The sequence below is a fragment of the Echinops telfairi genome, unplaced genomic scaffold (genome assembly GCF_000313985.2).
Source record: "Echinops telfairi isolate 266 unplaced genomic scaffold, ASM31398v2 ScPeMD7_7469;HRSCAF=8507_1, whole genome shotgun sequence".
Lineage (NCBI taxonomy): Eukaryota > Metazoa > Chordata > Mammalia > Afrosoricida > Tenrecidae > Echinops > Echinops telfairi.
Window position 1 is genome coordinate 18,201,782 of NW_022111373.1, and position 5,433 is coordinate 18,207,214.

Sequence of the window (5,433 nt, forward strand, 5' to 3'; positions counted from 1 at the left end):
TATTACAAGAAACCAAAAAAATAACTGTACAAATGAAAGAATATCCCATATCTGTGGGCAAAAAATACAAAAAAAACAAAAGCAAAGCAAAACCCAATCTCACTGCATCAAGCCAATGCTGACTCATAGTGGTCCTCTAGGAGGTGGTAGAACTGTATCTGTGGGTTTCAGAGATTATACGGTAGGATAGAAGAACCCCTATCTTCCTCCCAGTTCATGGATAGGAAGTTTTAGTGAATACTACCCAAAGCAATATATAAATACAATGCAATTCCAATCCCAATCCAAAATTTATTCTTTAAGGAAAAAGAAAAAAACACAATTATGAATTTCACATAGAAAGAGAAGAGGCAGAAAATAACAAAAACGTTTAAGAAGAACAAAGTAGAAGGCCTAGCACTACCCAACCTCAAAACCTCAAATACAGCTACAGTGGTCAAAACAGCCTGGTACAATGATAGATACAAATCAATGGAACATAATGGAAAATCCACAAATAAATGAATCTACTTACAGGCAACTGATCTTTGACAAAGGACCAAAAATCTTTCAATGGGAAAGAGACAGCCTCTTCCACAAATGGTGCTGACAAAAGTGAATCTCCGTCTGGGTAAGAATTAAACAAGACCCATACCGCATCCCGTGCACATAAACAAACTCAAGGTGGTTTGTCCCAATTTTCTCACTGATGCTCCTTAGAGCTCCATAGTTCATATCTAGATCTCTGATCCTCTTTTGTCAAAGTAGGCCATAGATGACTACCAACTATAATAAAGGAAGCATACACAGTCTATGTAAAATTGATAAGTGAAACATTAAAACTAAGGCACTTATGCCCATCAAAAAAAACTCCATCAAAAGAGGAAAAAGAGCTCACAAATGATGGGAAAATCTTTAGCGTTGACACAATTTCTAAAATCTATTGAATTGTGTGATGTGCCTCAATAAGAACAAAAATTAATCCAATTTATAAATGGGCAAAAGATGTGAACCAAAAATGCCATTCAAATGGCTAACAAACAAATGAAAAATTCTCCCAATCACTAACCATTCAGGAAATGCAAAACAAAACAATGATGAGATATTACCGTATACCCACAACAATAGTCTAATTAAAAATTTTTTTAATCTAGAAAATAATAAATGATGCAGAACATGCAGAGACATTGAGGCTCACAATGCTTTTGGTCCTATAAATATGCATAAACATTGTGGGCAGTGATATGGGGCTACTTAAAACAACTGGGAATAGAAATCTCTCATGACCCGGCAATACCTCTGCTGGACATATTTGTAGCTGAAAGAAGTAAAACACAACATGAACAAATTTATGCTCTCCCGTGTTCATTGCAGCACAGTTCACAATAGCAAGAAGCTACAAACAATCCAAATGCCCATCAATGGAAGAATGAATTTTTTAGAACTCTGGTACATACATGCAATGGAATACTATGACCCCAAAAAACAGTGATGAAAACAGGAAACACTTCATGAAACGGACAGACTGGAAACCATTATGTTGAGTGGAGTAATCACAAAGGACAAATACTGTTTGAAACCACTACTATATGGATAAACACCAAAACAAAAGCAGGCACCTGTTCTCAGGTCACATGATCTAATCTGGTCTCCCCAGCAACAAGGGGATTTGCCTGCATAATACGAATAAACAATATATGGCCCCTTTATTTGTACATCTTTTTAAAAAAACACTTTGAGAGAGAAGGCCTCCTCTTAGTTGGTGTCAGTTTCTCATGCTGAAGGGAGAGGGAGAAACAGTGCCATACAGCACTGTCCACATTCACCCCATATCAAGGAATGGAAATTCATGTCCAGAGGTAGGGGATGGGGTGGGAACGTCTGTCTTAGAGAAGGTGATTTCACTTCTGTTGGTAAGTAAATCAGAAGGAGCTTAACATCACTTATATAGACCCCTAATGGGAGAACACACCAGAGTTAAGTTCCTAATCAGGCACCTTTGACCTAGTTTCTATCAGAACTTGTGCCTCAGGTCTCATGCTATAGACACCTGGGACGTCTGACTCTTTCTTTTCAAGGTGCAAAATATCCTAAGTAGGCCACACCAAAGGGATTCTACTTGGAAACTTCACTAAGTCAACTGGACTTTACTTTAAACACACCTGTAGCAGGTTGACATATGCCTTGGACTTAAGGCTGAAACTCCCTAATATGTGAAGAAGCAGATGACTAGTATCCCAAGATTATGGCTTTGGAAGTCATTAGACTTTAGTTCAAATATCTTGCTTTCAAGGTGCAATCTAAGACTACCATATACTTATTCTTTTTATACTCTCTTTTTATGACATGTGCAACAGGCATAATTCTGCTTTGTGAATGAGCATTATTGAAAGTTTTGCCTTATCCCCAACACTCGTTATCTGGGTAAAGAGTGTCCAACCGCTTACGCTTTTAGTCTGTACATCAAAGATCCATGTATTTTCATCTAAAAAGCTGTCCTATACTTGTGTACTTTCCTTTTCTTAGCAATATCTTAAATTATATAGCATTGGTTAAATTAATGATTTTATCAATAGAATTATTGTATACTCCATGGGGATGATTTATGAGGTTCACCAATAAAATGATAAGGATGTCTCTAAAGTGGACCAGATATATATATAAACCATATATATGAATGAGTTTTGAATTCCACTTCATCATAGCTCCAGTTGAAGAAAAAGTAGTTCTTATGTGTAGGCCTTGCTTGATACTTTCCCTCATGAAGAAATCACTGAAGATATAGGTGCTATAGCAAAGTGTGGTAAAGAAATCGGATAGTGCCAGACTATCAAAAAGAATAGCATCTGGGATCCTAACAGCTTGTCTTAAAACAAGCAGCCATCTAAGTGAGGTATTAGCTAAATTCACATGGAAGAATACCAGCCTGTGTAATCCAAGGACTGTCATTAGTAAAATCCAGGAACAGAGAAGGGAACTGTATTAGAGTTTAAATTCTGAATACCCAGTGTGCAGAAGACATGGATGACCGTGAAAGCCCACAATCCATTTTCAGGGGCCCCACGTGACTTAAGCATCCAGAGATTATCCTCTAACTATTGACCAGGGATATGAATAGCCTTGCTATCAAACGGAATACATTGGAAAGTGGGTTAATGTAGGTATAGTAAGGTTGAATTTGTGATATTTAAAAAAAATTATTTTCTGCTTTTCTTTACTGAGGTTTTTCTCTCTTTTTATTTTGTTATGCTCACTAGGTGGGAGGGGGGTGAGGGTGGTATGTTTTCCTTCATAAAATATCCAGGATAGATAAATAGACAGGATGGATAAATAGATCCTGGATCTATTTATCCAGGATAGAGAGATAAAAAAACACCCACGATAGATAAATAGTAACTGGGTTAATAGTTTCTTAGGGTTATAGAAAGATGAATGGGAAATGGACGTAATAAAGAAAATATTCTAAAATTGAGTGTAGTGATGATTGCACAATTCCTTTGGATATGTTTAAATCATTGAATTGTGTGATATATGAGTTATATGTCAATACAACTGTTAAAATGTTTTTTTTAATTACTTATAGTTTATTCAAATCCCACATTTAACTGGGCAACTTGTATTCATGTCTGAAAAATAAGGCAACCTGGGGAAAATAAATCAGAAATTTAGCAGCTAGCAAAAACCACTAATTGGACAGATTTCTCTTAGAGTTCTTTCAAATTGTTCTCGTGTATAATAAATTAGTCTTTGTAACTGCCACCAAATGACAGGGTGGAAACATGCGAATAGTGTGAATGGGATTTTAACGTGAGGATTGGTCGATTTTTCAATCATGTTGTCTTTAGGTGAAGCCCACTTGGTTCTGAATCACAGTGGCCCTAGGCACAACAGAACAAAACATGACCCAATTCTGCACCATTCTCATAATTGCTGTCATGTTTGAGAACTTTGCTGCAACCACTGTCAATTTTTCTCACCAAGGGTCTTTCTTTGGTTGCTGATCCTCTACTTTATTGAGCATAAGGTCCTTTTCCAGAGAATTGACCTCTCCTGCTAATAACATGTCCAAAGTACAGGAGAGAACAGTCTCACCATCCTTGATTCTAAAAAGCATTCTAACTGCACTGCTTCCAAGAAATATTTTTTATTCTTCTTGCAGCCCATGGTAATTTCAATATTCTTCATCAACACCATACTTCAAATGCATACCTTCTTCTTTCTGTTTCTTACTCATTGGCCAACTTTCACATGCATATGTGGTAGGTGATTGAGAATACCATTGTTTGGGATCAGGGGCACCTTAATCTTCAAGATAACAACCTTGGTCTTCCACTTTTTAAAGAGGTCATGTGAAGCAGATTGGACCAATCCAATGCCTCATTGGATTTTTGACTGCTGCTTCCATTAGCATTGATTATGGCTCCAAGCAAAATGAAATCTTAGACTACTTCGAGCTTCTCTCCATTTATCATAATACTCTCTATTGGTCTACTTGTGATTATCTGGGTTTTACTTACATTGATTTGAACTCCACATTGGAGGGTCCAATCCTTGACCTTCAGCAACAAATTCTTCAAGTCTTCCTTACTTTCAGCAAGTAAGGTTGTCATCAGTGTTTCACAAGTTGTTAATAACCTTTCCTGTAATCCTGATACCACATTCTTCGTCATATAGTCCAGCTTTTGGATTATTTTTTCCGTATACAAATTAAGTAAAGTGAAAGAATATAATCCTGATACACAGTTTTCCTGATTTTAAATCACATGTTTCCTTGTTTAATTAGAACAACTGGTTTTGTTCTATGTTCAGCATGAGAACAATGATGTGTTCTGAAATTCCCATTCCTCTCAATGTTATCCACAGTTTGTTATGATCTACACAGGCACATGCTTTACACGGTCAGTAAAAACAAGCAACGGTCTTTCTGTTATTTTCTACTTTCTGCCAAAATCCTAAGACATCTTCTTCTGAATCAGACTTGATTTTTTTGGAAGGTCCTTATCAATGTACTATTAAAATTTTGTTGTAAATGCTATTCAGCAAAATTTTACTTGAATGCGATAGTAGTGAAGCTGTTTGTCTGCATTGTCAAGTCATTTTTCTTTGGAATAAGCAGAAATATAGATCTCTTCTCATTGGTGGATCAAAGAGCTTTTTTCATGATTTTGTGGCATAAACCAGTGAGTACTTCCAGTGTTTCATTAGTTTCTTGAAACATTTCAATGGTATTGTCAACCCTAAAGCCCTGTTTTTCACTAATGCCTTCTATGCAGCTTTAACTTCTCCCTTCAGTACCACTGGTTCTTGATCAGACACTAACTCTTTAAATAAGTGAACATCTATCAGTTCTTTTTGATACAGTGACTCTGTGGATTCATTGCATCTGCTTATGATGATTTATATCATTCAATATCTTGTCCATGGAATTCATTAATATCGAAAATCAATGCTTAA